Here is a 21295-nt window from a genome sequence, read left to right on the forward strand (position 1 = left end):
CCTAATTATTACCAAGCACCACCCTCCGTATGGTGCACATTTAAACAAGACAATCCTTAATCTACATTTCGCCGACTCCATCACATCGAGATTTGCGAGCTACTCATACACGGACCATACTGCTCGACACATTTATATCTGTTCGAAGGTAATATCTACCTCCCTTACGAACGTAACGAATTAAAATAAATAAATAAATAAAAGAGTTAATGGATTATATCTTTCCTCGAAAAAAAAATGAGCGTCAGTAAACAACATTCAGGGTGCTTTGGGGATAATTGCATTATATGCCAAATGCAAACACTTTTGATACTCAACTATAGAGGTCGAATGGTGCCTGAGCATGCATTCCATAACAACAACGACACACACACACACACACACACACACACACACACACACACACACACACACACACACACACACACACACACACACACACACACACACACACACCTGGACCAATTTGTCAACAAAAATGTAGGTCTTCTCCAACTATCATTTCCTCCGTTTCAAGCACAGCAGGAGTAACCTGGTGCTGAAACTGTGGCAAGCACAGGCCTGGTTTTCCTAGGGCCTGGGTTATTTTTCCTTGCTACTTCCTGCTGACTTTTAAAGCTATGCTGTTCCACAAATGAATGTTCAGAATAAATTGCTTCTTCTGCAAGAATGAAAAATTAGGTCATCTATCCACTGGCATGAAAAAAAAATGCTATAAAATGGTCTTTCCTGGATCGAGTAATAATTGTGCTTGGTATCGTAAGCATCCTGTCATTCCATGATTGTTAACAAAGTTTTTAACTTTTGTACTTGTGGTTTTGGACGCCATATGCATATTGGGTTGGCTTGCTTGGCGTTTCCTATCTGAACTCGTGGTCCGAGGTTCAAATCCAACATTCTGTGTTGATTTGTCCGCAGTCTACCAATATCCTGGTAATTCCTGTAAAAGCACACCGACATCTCATGACCTTACATTTTATGTGGTACGTGCACAAGCTCCTCTGTGAACCCTGTAATCTGTCGGAAAAAAAAAAAACATGGAAAACTCAAGGATAAGTATAATTTAACGCAACTTTCAAAATTTAACCAAATCTTTAAAAAAAGAAAAAAAAGTCATTTCTAGCAAGATTGATAATCTAAATGGACAGTTGGTTGAACAGACCCAGACCAGCCACCGGATATCAGTTACTCGCCGCACAACTGTCACTGCGCCTCGTGCTCCCGGCATTAAGCATTGGCAGATGGCTCGACGTCAACGCCTCCGGGGATAGCGCACACAGAAAAGTGGGCAAAACGTCCCTGTGGTTCAAATCCAATTTTACATTCTACATTGATCAGCAATGGCTGGAGTGCAGCTTCAGCATAAGATGGTCCTCTTTTTTAATGGTGGATGAGCATTCTTAATGCGCACGCAATCGCACACAAATCACTCTTCACCCTTCCCACCTCGTTCCGCAAAAAACTTCCAAGCCTCGACCCCTCAATTAAAGGAACACAACACCAAGTGTGCATGAAAACTTTCGAGTCATCCTGACTCATCCACCTCATGTACAACTCAAGTAGATCTAACCAGAATGTAGTCTGAATAAACCTGAACAATCAGAATAGGCCAACAAGCTGGTTTTGCTCCATCATTAGCACTTTCCCAGGATATATGTGTGTGTATATATATATATATATATATATATATATATATATATAATTGCCTTGCCTTGACCATCTGCCTCAATTGTCACTCGTTTCCTGTGGTTTTGACAAGTGCTGAGAGCTTCGCTTCCGATTGGGTAATCAGCATACTACTCAAGATGCTCCAAAAAAGGTCATCAACCGTCCCGAGTACGGTACTCAAAATGCGGCCCGAGAGAGACTCCGCATCCACACTAGCGTGCGTAATGGTCACCTTAACTCGGGTCAACTGAGGTGCACCACAAAACCTCACAAGGACGATACAGCGACGATGCAAGCGTTTCATGAAAAATAGTTTTCACTCACCAGATTCAGTATTGCCGTCAAGTTAATCTCCTCAATGGTTTCACAAGGTGGTGAGCTGCAAACTTTCAGAAGGTAATTGTCCTCGGTGTATTCGTAAACGAAAAGGCCTTCGTGAGCAAATTGTAAAATACAAATCCAATGATGGTAAAAGCATTTGCACGAATGCATTCATTTGAACCCATCATCCAACTCGAAAAGTTCAAGAATTTCAAGTTGAAGATTGAGAACAAATCAAGTATGAAGGAGGGGTAGGAGGTGGCAATTAAGATATTACTCAATTTGCTCATTCACCTCAATAGGCCTATGCCTCTAAGATTCTTGAGCAGCAGCACAAAATAGATGATGAAAACATTCCTGGTTTCTAAAAAGATTTCAAAACATCAATCAAATTGACAATAAAAAAAGAAAGAAAAAAAAAAGACACGAGAAACAAGTAACCAAACTCCAACCTGGAGTGAGTTCAGTTACCAAGTTTTTTCGACAGCGCTCGCCAAGTGGTTTAAACACTCAAGCAAGCACTACATTCAAAACCATTGAAAAGGAACGGCTGGCTTGGCGAGTGCTGGCAAGCTGCTTGGTCACTGAACACAACCCGAAAACAAGCACAACATGCTTCAGCGGAGATTTCAAATCCGTTCCAATGGCTGTGTTTTTTTTTCTTTTTTTTTACATTATTTATGTATAAAATTTATGTATGATGGTCTTTACAAGTCAGAAGGAGAAGAATACATTATTTATGTGTGATGGTCCAAAGTGTTACCATCATACATAAATATTAAATTTGAGAATTGGTGGAAATTAATTTTTTCATTCCAAGAGTCTTCACAAGAAACAGCCTTCTTTACGGTACGCGGCGCACCATAATCCAATTGCTCACATGTGGCAGCAATTGCCAAGGCCAAAATTCCAACAGGCTTGTTCGTCCAGGCCAAGTCGGTAGTGGCAATTCCAGAGGATTTCTAAGATTATCTTCGGGTCGAACTTTATACAAACAAACTGGCACAACATTATTGTTTCGTGAGTTTTGTCTCAATTGTGTAGTCGACATGATCCAGGCATCTGGTGTTTAGATGATCCATAACACTGTTCTTCTGAATTATTGCCTTATCATGAAGAATTTTCCTCCCAAGCGACCATTTAAAACTGTGGTTCTCACTGACCATAAACACTCCAGTACGAACTAAATATCCTGCATTGAGGTTGTTGGCTTAACGGTTAAGGTTGCTGACTTGAGATCTTAGGGTTGTGAGTTTGAGCCCCTCTCGTGTGTTGAAATAACACTAAGCGGGTTAATTCAGCCTGCCATCTTTCAGATATCAGCAAAATGAGTACCAGCTTACTGGGATAATAAGCCATTCAAGTATACTGCATCGGAGTGGCAACCTGTCCAAGAGTGTACTCCTCAGCCAAATGAAAGTGCCTCAGCAGCCCAATGTGCTTCACAGTGGGAAAGGAATGGTTATTATTATTATTATTATTATTATTATTATACCACCTCCTTTCTGGTCTTGTACCCTCTGCTCTTTCCATGCTTTGTCCCCACCCCATCACCCACCGCCCCCACACCACATGTTCCTACAGGGTGCAAACAATCTGCCAGCAACTCTCTTCTGGTGAAACTTTCAAAATCAAGACTCGATGCTCACCTCCACTCATTCGTTCCTCTTTTTCCCCACCTGTGAAATCAACTTCTTCAATCTGATCAAGCTCATGCTTCCCTTCAGTGATTCCAGTCAGCTGTTCACCACCATCTCAGATCATCTCCCATCCACACCCATGATCTTTTCTGCACCATTAACCCTTTCCAAGCATATCTCTTTCCACGTTTCCAGGTTATCCCACCCCACACACTCACACCCTCCTCTGATATGTTTTTTTTTTGTTCCATTTCTGCTTCTTCGCCAGTTTTCCCTTCCATTTCTGTGATTGAGAGTTTGCACATGTATCCAGTTTGTTCAACCCTTGCATCGTCCTCCCCTTCCCCTTGCTCTCATTCTTCCCCATGTCCTTATTTCCTCCAGGTGTTCTATTTTGTTACTCTACCCTGCTGTTGGTGCCCCTCTCCCTCCAGGTGTTCTATTTGTCACTCTACCCTGCTGTTGGTGCCCCTCCCCCTCCAGGTGTTCTATTTTGTCACTCTACCCTGCTGTTGGTGCCCCTCCCCCTCCAGGTGTCCTATTTTGTCACTCTTCCCTGCTGTTGGTGCACCTCTCCCTCCAGGTGTTCTATTTTGTCACTCTACCCTGCTGTTGGTGTCCCTCTCCCTCCAGGTGTTCTATTTTGTCACTCTACCCTGCTGTTGTGACGCTCCCCCTCCAGGTATCATATTTTGTCACTCTACCCTGCTGTTGGTGCCCCTCTCCCTCCAGGCGTTCTATTTTGTCACTCTACCCTGCTGTTGGTGCCCCTCTCCCTCCAGGTGTTCTATTTTGTCACTCTACCCTGCTGTTGGTGCCCCTCTCCCTCCAGGTGTTCTATTTTGTCACTCTACCCTGCTGTTGGTGTCCCTCTCCCTCCAGGTGTTCTATTTTGTCACTCTACCCTGCTGTTGGTGACGCTCCCCCTCCAGGTATCATATTTTGTCACTCTACCCTGCTGTTGGTGCCCCTCTCCCTCCAGGCGTTCTATTTTGTCACTCTACCCTGCTGTTGGTGCCCCTCTCCCTCCAGGTGTTCTATTTTGTCACTCTACCCTGCTGTTGGTGCCCCTCTCCCTCCAGGTGTTCTATTTTGTCACTCTACCCTGCTGTTGGTGCCCCTCTCCCTCCAGGTGTTCTATTTTGTCACTCTACCCTGCTGTTGGTGCCCCTCTCCCTCCAGGCGTTCTATTTTGTCACTCTTCCCTGCTGTTGGTGCCCCTCTCCCTCCAGGTGTTCTATTTTGTCACTCTACCCTGCTGTTGGTGCCCCTCTCCCTCCAGGCGTTCTATTTTGTCACTCTTCCCTGCTGTTGGTGCCCCTCTCCCTCCAGGTGTTCTATTTTGTCACTCTACCCTGCTGTTGGTGCCCCTCTCCCTCCAGGTGTTCTATTTTGTCACTCTACCCTGCTGTTGGTGCCCCTCTCCCTCCAGGTGTTCTATTTTGTCACTCTACCCTGCTGTTGGTGCCCCTCTCCCTCCAGGTGTTCTATTTTGTCACTCTACCCTGCTGTTGGTTTCCCTCCTTCCACTGTTCTTTTTTGTTCTGTGTTCCAGCTCCTCCATGAGCCTTGACTGTATACAAAAAACAAAAGTTAAACAATTTTTCTCGCATTTTAGCATAATGCAGAATGCTCATGTGTAAGCTCATTCAAGAACAGGATAGGTTTTCAAGATCAGTTTGCCAAAAGACTTAAGGAATTCTCATGTCATAACAACTGCAAGGCTACAACACGACACCATGGAGTTCCTCAAAGGTACAAACTAACTTTGAGGAAACAGCTCGTGTAGCCAAGCAATCTTTGCAGAATGATCGCCTCGAAAAGAACATGCATCAGTAATGCTGGCATCATTGGCTAAAGCATGTACTCCAGTTTAGAATAACTAGCGAGGGCAATAACACGCTTTACTGCCCTCATTATCACCAAGCTTTTTGGAAAAAAAACGGGGGGGGGAGGGAGATATTGTAATCTGCTCCGTCTGTCTGTCACATTATCTCCTCCTTTAGCGGTTGAGCAGAAATTCACCAAACTTGATAGTTATGATCACCACGTGGCATGACACTGTGAGCATACCATATTTGGCCCCATCAGCTGTAGTGGGGTCAAAACTTCAAATACCAGAAAATGCAATATATATATATATATATATATATATATATATATATATATATATATATATATATATATATTTATCCCTGTGTCGTAAGAGGCGACCAGGGTTGCGTCAGGAAGGGCATCCGGTGTAAAACATGTGCCAAATCACTATGCGGATCATACGGATGATCCGCTGTGGCGACCCCTAACGGGAGCAGCCGAAAGAAGAAGAAGAAGATATACATATATATATATATATATATATATATATATATATATATATATTTATCGTAAGTCTGACAACAATGGTCGTCGGATTGGACGTAATATTCCATCATTAATCACACGGTCTGTTTTTAAAAGTGTTTTTCTGTTGTTACTTTCTAGTGGAAGATGGAATACAACTAATGGAAGGCCATCATTTTACGCAGTAAACCACACCCAGGCTAACAGGAGAGCCTAAGTACGCACACTTGCCTCTCAGCTGTCGAGCTGAGGTTTGAATCCTGACCCAGCTATAAAACTGTCATCCAGGTATTTCACAGGCAGGGCTATCCATCATCGTGTGTGCCGTCCCTCGGATGGACGTTAAACCAGACGTCCTGTCTGCCATCATTAGTTGGTGAAGGTTAAGGATTGCACATTCACGAAGAGCAGGTGAGCTCTCCGCCGGAACCCTGAACAAATTCCAAATTCCTGCCCGAACCTACAGGGGGCACCAACCTAATCAGCAGCACAGCCGCACCGCTCAGCCAATTAACTTGTTACAGCCAAAAAAAATCTTGTTGTTATTGTGATAAGCACCTTTATATATAACAGAGGGAATGAAATTGTTCGATACAGCGTGGCAGGGGGCCGCAAAAGAATCATGGCATAAGAAGAACCGAGCTATCAGCGTTTGGCGATCGGCACGAAATGTGATGTTGGGCGGAAATAACGTCTTTCGGCGCAAAATGCTATGGTGGGCGGAAATGACGTCTTTCGGCACGAAATGCAATGGTGGGCGGAAATGATGTCTTTCGGTCATTCGTACATGAGAGGGGCGCGTTTCTTGCTTTTTTCCGTCAAGCAATAAATTCAATGGTTTTCACATATATAACACGTTAGTTTCACAAATTTCCATTGAAATACTCGGGTATTTCCGTGAATTGTCGCCATTTTGGTCTAGGTTACGCACTGCATATACCGGACGGCCGTCATTGGCTATCATAGGCACGTGGGGGATGGGGGGGGGACACCGGGACACCGGAGACATTTCAAACTCGGTGCAATTGTATACAGCGCACGCGTTGTAATAACCACACACATTTCGGTGTGAGAGGCCCTTGGAGAATTATTTTTGTTGCACCCACCAGACTGATTGACAGGCATGGTACCACTCACCCCCTGTTTCCCATCATATTCCCATGTGTAGTTAAACAGTTCTACCTACTTTTCATACAATCCTTTCGAGTTATGAAAATTTCATGTAGTCATGGACCTTTCTACGAGAAAATTAAGTACATCAGTATTTAAACCAAATCCTCAGCTTAAACCAATTTTGAGTTCGGCTGTCTGAAAAAAGAATAAGAAGAATTACTAACGGGTTATTTGGAGTCCGTCTGTATTGAAGCTCAGCGATGTTGTCCAAAAGTTTGTGGTATTGGATGTGTCCGTGCCATCCCTACAAAGGAAATCCAGCAACTTTTTGAAAGGACGGAAAAAACATGGTCTGAAGCCTCAGTCGACCCACATACCCTTGAGGGTGCGGACCCTTTAAAACCCTTCACACCTTTTCGCCAGCTTCGCTCTTTCATTTGCATTCAATGACCTTTCATTTGTACATTAGATGGATACAGGACACAGTTTTAGAGATATCAACTTCAAATTTCTGTATGATCTAGCTGGGGGGAACCCGGGATATTTCACAAGTACCATACCGGTCTATGACCACTTGTTTGTCTGTTTGGCTGCCTGTTGCCTACAGGTCACAATTCTAGACCGGTCTTCACAAAACTTTCAAAAAAGATAGAAGCCTCTTGTTTTTTGAGGTCAAAAGGTCAATGTCACATAAAAATAAAATCATTAATTTTTATTCGATTTACTTGAAATTCAAACAGAATTTGCCTGTTGAGTGACCCCAAAAAAAATCATAACGATCAATTTAGTTTTCTACATGTCAATGGTTTCAATCACAACAATTTCACTGCATTATAATCAAATGCCAGGACAAGGCCGTCCGGAACATGTAAAATACCTATTAGGCCGCAGTTTGGAAATGTATCAGCTAACTTTGTTACACATAACAAGCAATCATGTGAAACACTTGACAAGGTAACATTATAGAAATTGCCAAATTGCCATTTCCATGGCAACAATTGTTTGTTTGGATTTCACAAGTATCATACTATGCACAGCATCTTTCCTGTTTGCTTGTTTGCTAACTACTCCTACAATTGTCTGCAGATCTCAAACAAACTTGACACATGCACTCTGTGTAGTTGGACGGGGAGAGGGGGGATGGGGGGGGAGGGAGGGTGTCATTAGGGGCTCGGCATCATGATTTCTTAGGGGAAGGAGGGGGGTTATTCAAACTGTCACTGACAGTCATGAGTGTGTGATGCATTTCTGCAGAAATGGTTCCGAGTTGCAATGCAATTAATTAACAACGTTGAAAAGAACAATGGATGCAAATGGAGTACTGAGAGCTGAAAACATTGGAATCCCGGAATGGCTAAAAGGCGTTAAAAAAAGGTAAGTTTTAAAAGTGATAAAAACGGGCGAGACATTATATTTAGTGACTGTTTTTAGCAGTGTCTCGCGCAGCGAATGCTGCTCTAAGAGAGCTCGGCGGTGTTGTTGTTCTTCTTCTTGTGAAGACAAAACCTTTATATTAGGACTCGGCTCCTTTATATACACGATCCGGATCTCCTTAAATACTAAACACATGTACACATCCTCGCATTGAGGGTGCCTTTTGAGAGCGTCTATCATGAACTATTAAATATATTCGGACATTTGCTTTAAAGTTTCGAAAAGTTCACGTTACTATTTAAAGATTATTCCATTTAATATATTGTAATTTCGTAAATACATTATTTATTTCGTAAATAAACGATATTTCGTAAATACGCAAATACACTATGACGGGTCTGGCTATTGGCTTAATCAAGGCACGTGACGAAATATCGGAAGTTGTTTTTTTTTTTAGCCGACAAAACCTTTAGGACGCTGCTCTTGGACACATTTGTCCTTGTTGAGAATAGCTACACCATGAATATGAAGTCTGCTTTGACAGCAAATGTATCCAGTATCCCCATTTACTCACGTTTCATGCACATCTCCTGTACGGCCCAAGCTCCATTTTCTAGGAGTGGGAATAATAATGATAATAATAACAACAACAACAACAACAACAACAGCAATAACAATAAATTTGTTTAGTAAGGGACAATCAATGTCTAATTTAACAATGGCAAATCCTACCTAAAAGGCCTACACCAAATTAGTACATCAAAAACCCTGTAACTCTTTTGTGGATCAACCCATTGTGATTCACAGGCAAGTTGCCAGTGTCCTCCAGATGACTCCCCAAAAACCGACACAGCATCACAAGTGGTTCTGACAGTCGGAGAGTCGGCGTACGCACAGAGCAGGCATTTAGAGAATGGCTTCGAATGAAGGTACGTCACACAACTCATTTGAAGACATATCAAAGGCCTGCAGCTCATGTTCTTCCCAAAAGCCAATCACAACACTTTAATTACATACATTATTGTATTCAGGAACTGTTGCTGAAAAGGCAAAAAGTTATTATGCAAATTGGGATAGTTTTCATTCAGCAACTTAGAATTATCATGGCTCCAAAGTGTATGTGTTTCTTTCTTTGATACGAAGATGAAAATTATTATAGAGTTCTCAAGTGCATATACGTTTGAATCGAGCTCAACAGTGCGCTCAGGATTGGAGCTCATTGATACACGAGAAGGTACACCGATGAAACCCGTTTTGTCAACATGTCGTGAACACAAGCAAGACATTAAATATGACAGCATGGACAGCATCGCCTTGATCTGCCCCGGATAAACATGAACGTATATGAATAACTGTACACAAATGGTACTTGCATGTATGTGGGTTCAAACAGCGATACGTATAGAATTCATTTACAGAAACTGCATTACGATCGGTCAGCAAAGTGGGCGTTCAATGTCCACCGACTGCAGATAACACAGCAACGCACGCGCCAAGTTTCTTTTCCAGGAGAAGATTCGCAAAATTCCAAAAAGAGGTTACGTCACAAAATTACACATTGATCTTGTTTTACCTCTCCATGAATCTTCACTTGTTGCATATGCTTAGTTAGTGGTGTCAACTGTAAAAGGAAGAATGAGAGGATTAAAAACATGGTGGAAATAAATAAATAAATAAATAAATAAATAAATAAATGAAGAACAGGAAAGATAGGGAAGAGAGGGGAGAGGAGTTTAGAAATGATAAGAGGAAATTGAACCAGACTCGGCGGCATAACGGTGAGAGTGTCCGCCCAAAGTCTGAGAGGTCGACAGTTCGATTCCGACCCTGTCCAAATCATACCAAAGGCTTTCAAAATGGTACATCTTGTTGAGTGCTCAGCATTTAAAGGAAAGGTCATGTAAACTCCGTGGATGGCATCCATAAGGAGGAAATTTCACATTAATTGCCCCCCACCCCCCAACAGAGTGTGCAGAAAAAAAAAAACCAACATCATAAAGGTGGCACCACAGGAAGGCTGAGTGCCCCAGGGAGTTACATCACTTTCCCCCAAACCAGTGGCTGTGTTGTCTGAAGTCAAATCTGGTGTTGTCTCATGTATGTGTGTGGGTGATTTGTGTTACAGCTCCTCTCTCAGCCTCAGACTCTGGAAACCAAAAAACAAAAACCCAGAAGTTCGTTTGGAAGAAGATTGGAGCACAACGTGATGAGGAAAGGGGATGTACGGCACGAAATGGAGAGGGGGAGGTAAAAAGAAAAACTTATAAAAGCTACCTTCAAATTCATATTTAAGGTTAAGTGTATCCTTCAATGTACTGCACCCAATAGCAGATAATTGATGTAGGGGGCAAAACAAATCCAAAATTTCCATCGTATCTGGAGCTATGGAGCGGATGCCCTCCACTGCATCGATCCCTTGGTCCAAAATCACTTGCAGACTGCACAGTGTTTGTTTGTACCAAAATCCCCCCCCAAGCCCCACTCCTTCCATCCCTCCCCCTATTTTACCCACACTCGTATCTTCACATACCTGGGCCAAAAAAATAGACACAACAGACACTATCTGGTTTCTATTACAAACCTATGGTATCACTTCTGCCCTTGTACGCACATTATCTAATCATTCTCGCCTGTACAGCACTTGGAAAGAGACACCTTATGTACAAGCCTTCAAAACGCATTACCGACCTACGTAATTGTTGAAGGCCGCAGAGTTAGGAAGCTGGAAAGCAAAAATGCACCTCCTTGCTTCTTTCTAACTCCCTCAAATCTGCTGTGGTACATACCACCTTGGTGCCAGAGCTGTTACCTGAAACTGGAAATCATCATTAAAAAAAAACAGCTCCGTGCAATCCTAGTTGATAGCACGCTAGCCCGTAAACCGTCCGGTGTCGGGTTTTGTCCCCGATCCAATTAATCCGGTTAAACCCGTCACTGTAGTCGTGTAGTGCCAGCAGCAGTGCCGCATATCTTGGAGCACATGGCCATGTGGAACGGAACGCAAAGTCAGCTGCCCTGCATGCAATTACTGTATCTGGATGAAAAAAATAACTCAGCAGCAATTTTCTGAAAAGTCGACCTTCGCGGAACCGTGACCACATCAAACAACGTCGAGGTATTAAGTATCCTGTGATATGGATCTTGAATCAGAATGTAGCGGGGACAAATGTGTTAAATATTAAAAAAAAAAAAACCCACGGAGTTAAGAAAAAAAAGGTGACATACAAGCTGTGGATTAAATACAGACTGTTTTTTTTTGTTTTTTTTGTATACCTTGGTCGAGGCTCGTATGAGAGCTAACACACAACTCACAGCAAGTGAGGATGGGACGGGGAACATGGCGAAGAGAAGATGGACATTTCGGGGAGTTTCAGGAAGGAAAGCAGGAGAAATGAAGGAAGTGAGCTTGGGTGGATTATCGGGGGTAGAAAAGATCGAGGATTTGGATGGGGGAAGATAAGAGGTGGTGGTGAACAGCTGTTTTGAAAGCCTGGAGGGAAGAATGGGAAAGAATAGAGTGAGGAAGTTTATTCCAAAGGCGGGAAAAAAGAGGAATGAAAGAGTGAAGATGAGCAGTGATTCGTGATTTTGGTAGTTTTACCAGAAGGTGGTTGTTGGCGGACCTTGAGCGCCCTGTGGAAATGTGGTGGGGACAAATCGCAGAGAGAGCAGGGGGGGGCAAGGCTGGAGAGGAGTCGGCAGAAGACAGAAAGACCACCGACCAACCTGCGGTGATTGAGTGAGAGGCCCAAAGACTCAGCTTCATTGCGGGAGATGCCGATGATCTTAAATGCCCTGGTTTCGACAGCGTGAAGCCGAGAAAGGTGGGAGGCAGGAGCACCAGCCCAGAGGGGAGAGCAGTACTCCATCAGGCTATGGACAAAAGCTTTGTAAGTGGTCAGGAGCTCAAGAGGGCCGAGGAAGGACTTAGCACGACGGAGGATTCCCAGTCGGCGACTGTCTTTTGAAGCGAGGTTGGAAATGTGACTTTCCCAGGAAAGGTCATGGCAGATAGTGAGACCTAGAAGCTTGAAAGAAAAGACTTCTTCCAGAGGATTGTTGAGAAAGTGGATGGGGGGGTTTTGTAAACGGTCCTTTCGAAGAGACATAGTGAGAGTGTGAGATTTGTCTGGATTGAAAGACAAAGATTGTTGACCAAATAGCTATTTTTTGCACCCAAATTCTCTTGACATTCCTTGGGGCCTCACTGTCCCATATGAAGAGTCGTGATTGCTCCGCTTTGATCGGCGAGTGACCGTGCTGCGATGGCTTTGAAGGACTAATCTGGGAGATCACTCTTTGTTGGCAGAAACAGTCACCCAAGAAAACCTCATCCAGTACAAGACGTCATTCTTCCCCCCCCCCCCCCAATCACCAAGAAGACGGGGTTTAACCGCAAATTGGCAGTGGTTATATTTATAGAGCCCTGGCTTTATCACATCACAAGCTGGCCTGTTGATGCAATAAAACTTTTATCTCTCCCGTGTTTCATCTTACAAGTTAATGAAGTCAAGAAGTTTTAAACACAGTTTAGCGTTGCCATCATCAAAAATAAACAAAAACACATGAACACTCATTTCACCGTAACACGTTCCTTCAACTGGAGGGTTCGTCTGTGGTCGTGGCCTGAGCAATGTGGAGGACTCGTGCTACCTTTCGAGGGAACTGCAAGTCAGCCTGTCGCGCTGCTCCGATATAAGAAGTTCCATCATGATGCTGTGAATAAGTGACGGCAGGTTCAAATCCCTTAAATCATGTCAATTCGTCCATTCTCTCATAAATGTCCTTGCTGTTCAAGAAAACGGTCGGCTGCTCTCATTGACCGACCCATGTGCATGATCCTCCATCAAACCTTGGAAAGTTTCGAATAAATTCTGGCTGTCTGCAAAATGAACATTCGGATACAACGTGGTGGAAAGACAAAATAAAAGTTTCGTGGAGTGCATGAACCTGGGCTGGTGTTCGGTTGGTAATAGGGTAGATGAGGTATGCACACTTGCCTTTGAGCCGTCTAGCCTGAGTTCAAATCTTGACCCAGCTGTGACCTGTCACACCCGTGTTTCACGTGCAGGGCGAGCACAATCCATCTGAAGGACGTTAAGCCGGACGACCCATCTGTCCGCACTGGTCGTTATAACATGACGAGTTCCTTCCCTTCCAAGGAACTTCAATGCAGGACGAGATCATTGGGCCCATCAGGTCTGTGCAGCGGTTGCCAACCTATTGTCGTTTGTCCGTGATGCATCCTTTTTAAATTCCAAGTTTCAAGCAAGGAAGCAGCACGTAGCATTTTTGAAGTCTTTTGTATGATTCGGCAGGGGTTTGAACCACTGACCTCCCAGACTCAAGACGCTCTAATCATTACACCACCGAGTCTGGTTTGTAGGTGAATGTGAAAGATCGCTCGGTGACTTTCACGAAGAGAAGGTGGGTCATCTCCAGCACCCTTGACAAACTGCCATTTCCTGCCTGTACCACCTTCAGTCGAACGTCAGACCCGGCCAGCCAGCTTGAGGTGACAACTTTCCCTGACGAACCTACCCAATAAGGTGGAAATATCATCGTAGGTGTATGTTGAAGATCCCTCAGTGTGTAGTAGTAGTAGTAGTGGTAGTACATGGTGTACAAGTCACATTTGGAAAAATTCAAATTCTTTACAAGGATCACACAAAGAAAAATCTTGCTTCATCAAGACCAATCCAGTACTCTAACCACTGTGGTAGATCCACTGATGGCAGGTATCAAATAGGAAATCCTCAATAAGCACTTACGTAACAGCAACAAGAGATGAAGCAAAGGATACACTGATGCTCTCTTTGCAAGATATCACTTTCTGCTCCTAAAAGCATCACGCTTTGTCAAAAAGGTAGCGAGGACCCAGAGCACTAGGCCCTCAATTGCCCTGCCCCTACCCCCATAAGTGATGTAGATGTACCCTTAGCAGGCATTTCATCTCAGGGCCCGGCTGCCTGCTAGAACTGCCAAAAGGAAGACCGGTAATGAAAACTTGTAATAGACTGAGTGAAGGTTGTAATTACCTTCACTCTAGGTAACTCTAGTGAATTACCTTCACTAGTTGAAGAGGAGTTCAACTTCTAGACGATGGTCATTAATTGGCTCACGATGGAAGGCTGAAACATCCAGCATCTCCAAAGAAACCCAATGAGCAAGGTCTTCTATCAAAATCATGGACCACAGCTATATTTTTGGAGTGGGGAGTGGGGGAGTGGGGGAGTGGGGGAGTGGGGGAGTGGGTGGGAAGAGTTTGGTGTTTTGTTTTCCTTTGTTGAGCAAGCCCGTGAGAGATCTTGCTTGAAGACACTGTAAAGCACCGAGCACGAATGAACTTGATGAATGGGATGAATGTGTGTTCCAATCCAACGTGCTCCAAACAACCGCCGCATAGGTCTTTGGCCACCTATATCCCAGTCCCATGTCAGGGTAGTATTTCACCATGCAGGCTACTTTGGGTAGACTACTATTGCGATTGTCCCATTCTTCGCAGCCGTGCTTGCTGTTATGGTTGCCGGGAAGATATACGGTGACACTTAACGAATAGCAAAAGCCCGGTTATTCCCCTGGGATATTCCCCTGGGAACGCCGTGAAAGCTAAAGGTCAGCTCAGCTCTATGCCCGAGGGTTGCACGTACTCCTCACCGTGCACTGTACGTTCCGTGCTCGGGTGTCACTTTCCTACAGATCGAAATGTACTTACGACTCCGTGCTCACCGTGCACTGTACGTTCCTTGTCCGGGTGACACTCTGCTGCAGATCTAAAAATGTACGTACGTTTCGTCATCACCATGCACTGTACATTTGGTCCGTGCTCACCATGCACTGTACATGCGCGGGTGGCACTCTGCTGCAAATCTAAACGTACGTGCGTTCCATGCTAACCATGCACTCCCTGTACGTGTGGTGTCCGAGTGGCACTCTGCTGCAAATCTAAACGTACGTGCATTCCATGCTAACCATGCACTCCCTGTACGTGTGGTGTCCGAGTGGCACTCTATTGCAAATCTAAACGTACGTACGTATGTTCCGTGTCTGAGTGGCACTGCTTCAAATCTAAACGTACGTACGTATGTTCCGTGTCTGAGTGGCACTGCTTCAAATCTAAACGTACGTACGTGCATGCTTACCATGCACTCCCTGTACGTTTGTTCCGTGCTCACCATGCACTGTACGTTCCGTGCTCACCATGCACTGTAAGTTCCGTGCTCACCATGCACTGTAAGTTCCATGCTCACCATGCACTGTAAGTTCCGTGCTCACCATGCACTGTACGTTCAGTGCTCACCATGCACTGTATGTTCCGTGCTCACCATGCACTGTACGTTCAGTGCTCACCATGCACTGTATGTTCCGTGCTCACCATGCACTGTACGTTCAGTGCTCACCATGCACTGTATGTTCCGTGCTCACCATGCACTGTATGTTCCGTGCTCACCATGCACTGTATGTTCCGTGCTCACCATGCACTGTACGTTCCGTGCTCACCATGCACTGTATGTTCCGTGCTCACCATGCACTGTACGTTCAGTGCTCACCATGCACTGTATGTTCCGTGCTCAGGTGGCACTGCTGCAGATCAAAGAGAATGCTTCTCGGAGCATTTCACGTTCACCTTAAATATTGTTACCTGTGTACTGTAAGAGATATAATATTATTATCAACAAGAGCTCTTGCAATAAATGTCAGTGGTACCCGTGAACCGTACGCCCTCGCCTGGGGGGCGACGATAAACATCTCTGCACAACAGCTGGGGTTTGGGGGGGGGGGCTGGGGAGCGACAACCATCAGTGTATCCCGGCAGCTGGTAGCCGTTCTAACAGGAAAAGGGAAAGTGTGGCAGTGGAGGTAAAGGAGGAGGAGAACACGAATAGGATGGACAGGGGATGTTCGGGGGATGCTGTGATGCACAAGAGCCATGATAGATAACCTTCACGTAATGACCGGTATAGAGTTGTCTCGTGTTATTGGAATAAGAACAAGTTTAGTCCTTCGGATTGGGAATCAACCGATGGAAAGGAATGTAAAGTGTCGGATTGTATACATTGGATATTAAACATACACATATGCGTACCCCAATGTATATATATATATATATATATATATATATATATATATATATATATATATATATATATATATATATATATATATATATATATATATATCAAATGTGCACATACCGCAATCTACATAATCGTACATGCACATATATCATAATGTACATATCAAATGTACACGCACACATACTGCAATCTACATAATCGTACATGCACATACATCATAATGTACATATCAAATGTACACGCACACATACTGCAATATACATAATCGTACATGCACATATATCATAATGTACATATCAAATGTACACGCACACATACCATAATGTACATATCAAATGTACACGCACACATACTGCAATATACATAATCGTACATGCACATATATCATAATGTACATATCAAATGTACACGCACACATACCATAATGTACATATCAAATGTACACGCACACATACCGCAATATACACGCACACATACCATAATGTACATATCAAATGTACACACATACCATAATGTACATATTAAATGTACACACATACCATAATGTACATATCAAATGCACACACATACCATAATGTACATATCAAATGTACACACATACCATAATGCACATATCAAATGCACACACATACCATAATGTACATATCAAATGTACACACATACCATAATGCACATATCAAATGCACACACATACCGTAATGTACATATCAAATGTACACACATACCATAATGTACATATCAAATGCACACACATACCATAATGTACATATCAAATGTACACACATACCATAATGCACATATCAAATGCACACACATACCATAATGTACATATCAAATGCACACACATACCGTAATGTACATATCAAATGCACACACATACCGTAATGTACATATCAAATGCACACACATACCGTAATGTACATATCAAATGCACACACATACCATAATGTACATATCAAATGCACACACATACCATAATGTACATATCAAATGTACACACATACCATAATGCACATATCAAATGCACACACATACCATAATGTACATATCAAATGTACACACATACCATAATGCACATATCAAATGCACACACATACCGTAATGTACATAGCAAATGTACACACATACCGTAATGTACACATACCGTAATGTACATATCAAATGTACACACATACCATAATGTACATGTACACATACCGCAATGTACATATCAAATGTACACACATACCATAATGTACATGTACACATACCGTAATGTACATATCAAATGTACACACATACCATAATGTACATGTACACATACCGTAATGTACATATCAAATGTACATGTACACATACCGTAATGTACATATCAAATGTACATGTACACATACCGTAATGTACATATCAAATGTACACACATACCATAATGTACATGTACACATACCGCAATGTACAAACCAAATGTACACACATACCGTAATGTACACGTCCGTGTACCATAACGTACACAGTAAATGCACACGTACGAATAGCACTATGTAGACACTGAAATACTGAATGAACGTACACGCGATGGGAGTGAGAACCTCGATGGTAACAAGCGGAAACGAGCAGGAAAGCAACGCATCCGCTCCCTTCGTGGGACATGAACTCTCTCTCTCCTTCCAACATCGCCTGATCACATGGAAACGTCATCATGCAGATGTCACAGATAAGATAGATGCACATCGCACGCCGTGATCAACGGGCACGCACACGGCACACGGCACACGGCACAGTCGCTTTGGTCACTCACATACCTGTTCTGAAATAACCAGATTGGACCCGTCACGCACCAACCAACCGTCCCCGGCGAAGCGCTTTCTCGAGTGCCGCCAGTGGCCGGCCCGCGCAGCCTGCCCCTCGAGTCTCCGCCCCAAGCTCAGCCAAGCCCCGCCCCGAGCCGAGCCAAGCCCCGCCCCGAGTCGAGCCAAGCCCCGCCCCGAGCCGAGCCAAGCCCCGCCCCGAGTCGAGCCAAGCCCCGCCCCGAGCCCAGCCAAGCCCCGCCCCGAGTCGAGCCAAGCCCCGAGCCCAGACAAGCCCCGCCCCGAGCCCAGCCAAGCCCCGCCCCGCCAAAAGGCGCACAGCTGACGCAGGCGCGGCGCATCTCATGTGAGCTCGATTGTCCACCACCCGGACTCCCCGTGACAATCCCGCCGAACCCGTTTAGCGTCGCACACTGATCGTTGTGTGAAACACGAGAGCCGTTCAAAATGTCCTCGGAGCGAGCTGCTGAACATCGAAGCGCGGATGTGTTCGTAACTTGGCACCAAAACGATTTCCTTACTCATTAGAGGTAATTGCAGGGCGTTCCTCGGACTGTTGTGTATGTATCTCGTGAGTCGGTTCGAACGACCCTTGAAGACGGTCTTCGTCCCCCCGACCGTTCGGCCATTCTTGAATCCTAAAAGCCGTAACAATCGCTCTCAGGCAAACCATCCACCATCAGCTTGGGGGGTGGGGGGGGAGTCCATTTCCCGACACGCCGAGAGAATGCCACCCTTTTGTTTGCCACGCACGGCGATGATCGGGTGGACGTGCAGAGGAAGCGAGTTATCACCAGCACCCTCAACTACTGACGGACTTCTGGCCAAATCGCCTACAAGCGAACGGGAAACCTGGCCAGCCGGTTCGTGAAAGACTTGAGCCTACCGAACAAGAAGGTGGGATTAATTGGGGTCGTTAAACAAGTAGCGCAGTGGGAATATAATGTACTACATGTGCTGAAGATTCCTCAACCGGAAATCTGAAGAAATCCAACTACCTCACAAATATCACTAATATCGTGTTTAGCAACAACATGCAGTACGAGCTTCGAATGGGGAATCATCACACAAATGATGAACCACCACCGAACATAACAACGAGGTCGACAGGTAGAACAGAAGGGATGTAAGGAGAGGATGCTCCAGAACAAAAAGATCAACTACGATCAACTACTAAACAAGGCCAGGCATGAAAACTGGAAAACAAGAAGAACCAAAGTGTCAACAGGATGGGTACACTACAAACTAGAAGGACACTCGGTAGAGCGCATACCACCACATCCGGATCTTCACCAAAATGAAGTCAGTTCGGCCTTGTCACGCACCGAACCTGTCTACAGAATTACATCCAGATCTGTCCACAACTTTTTGAGATATCATGTACACAAACAGACAAACAAACAAACAGACAGAAAGGGGTGAAAACATAACCTCCTTCACCTTCGGTAGTGGAGGTAAAAAGAAAAAAAGAAAGCTTCCGATAGTGTCCCACATTCATGGATGATAAAATGCAAGATGCAATTGTACAAGATCAACTCCCAGGTAATCAAACTGATTGAGAAAGCAATGGAATACTGCGATGCCACATTGATATTACAGCACCCTGAAGGAAGATCGAACTACTTGGGGTGACGATACGACGTGGGATCTTTCAGGGAGACGGCCTTTCGCCCGCTCCTGTTTTGCCTGGCTCTCGACCCACTGAGCAACCTTATGAATGAGCAAGGACACGGATACACCTGAACATCCAGTGGAAGACCGCTCAAAGAGACAGTGTAGGTGACGCATCTACTTTACGTGGATGATTTAAAACTTTGCACCAAATGACGAAAAATTGGCAGAACAACTGAAATTAGTGAAATGATACTCCGATGACATCCAAATGGAATTTGGCCTCGATAAGTGGTGCCAAGTGCGCATTCATGCAAGGTCGACCAACAAAAACCGACAACATAAAACTCGACCGAAATACAACTACAGCGAAGTCGATGGCACGCCATCGCAAATACCCATACTTCCCACCAAAAGCAAAGTTGAAAGATGGAAAAAGGTTCCATCGGGAATGACCAAATATCAAATTTTGAGTCGGAAAAAAAATCTTCCATTTTGACCCGTGACCCTATGTGCCCACCCTGGGGGGCATGAACCAAGGGTCAAATCCCAAAAATTGTGATATATTTCATGCGACCCCACTGTTGAGTGCATATACTGCACGCAAAGTTTTATTTTAAAATGTGCCTGTAATTTCATTTTTTGCTTTTTAACATTTTGACCCTAATCCAGGGCTCCACAGTCAGTTCAGGTCAGGTATGAGAGCGTGCGCCGGAGCAGTGCGTCGCTGCGTCCACTTTCTGCTGGTACTCCAGGGGCCTCCATCTTGCCATCCCCATCTCTTTGAGATGCTCCATGTTTTGTGGCCAAAATGATACAGCTCTTGTACCTTCTTGCCATGTGATGATCATAACTACCAAGTTTGGTGAATTTCTACACAACCGTTTTGAAGGGGATAGCGTGACGGACGGACGGATAGAGACAGACAGACCCAATTACAATATCCCCCTACCCCTCCCTGCTTATTTCCTTTTTCTTATTTTAAGCGTGGGGATAAAGAATACCTGTATGGAATGAGGCAGATCCTGTAAACATACCTCACCCCAATAAGCAAAATCAAAACCATTAACCAACTCACAGTACCAGTATTCAAGTACAGCTGTGGAATAATAAACTGGCCACAATAGGAAATCAATAAACCAGATATCAAAACAAGGAAACTCCTCACTAGTCACAAAAATCAATGTATCCTGATGATGTACCTTGGAAGACGAGAAGGAGGTGGCGGCCTGATTGAGCTCAACCAAGTGCACAGAATGGCAACTATAGGATTGGCGGAGTACGTGAAAAGTTCAACAGATTACAAAATACAATTTGTATACACACACACACACACACACACACACACACACACACACACACA

The 21295-nt window shown here is 44.2% G+C and overlaps 1 protein-coding gene across 3 annotated transcripts in view; it reads right to left on the minus strand.

Moving 5' to 3' along the window:
- Positions 1–18428, minus strand: part of LOC147023669 (disheveled-associated activator of morphogenesis 2-like) — a 232218-nt gene extending 213790 nt beyond the window's left edge. For 2 of the 3 annotated variants that reach the window (XM_085889357.1, XM_085889363.1), the window contains exon 1: positions 18316–18428. The gene's annotated coding sequence lies outside the window, so the exon portion shown is untranslated. Of the gene's footprint in view, positions 1–18083; positions 18105–18315 lie in introns of those variants that run through there. The other variant, XM_085889361.1, reaches the window with a different exon arrangement.
- Positions 18429–21295: the final 2867 nt, after the last annotated feature.

Source organism: Eptatretus burgeri, chromosome 7 (genome assembly GCF_056783735.1).
Source record: "Eptatretus burgeri isolate ZD-2024b chromosome 7, Ebu_testis_v1, whole genome shotgun sequence".
Lineage (NCBI taxonomy): Eukaryota > Metazoa > Chordata > Myxini > Myxiniformes > Myxinidae > Eptatretus > Eptatretus burgeri.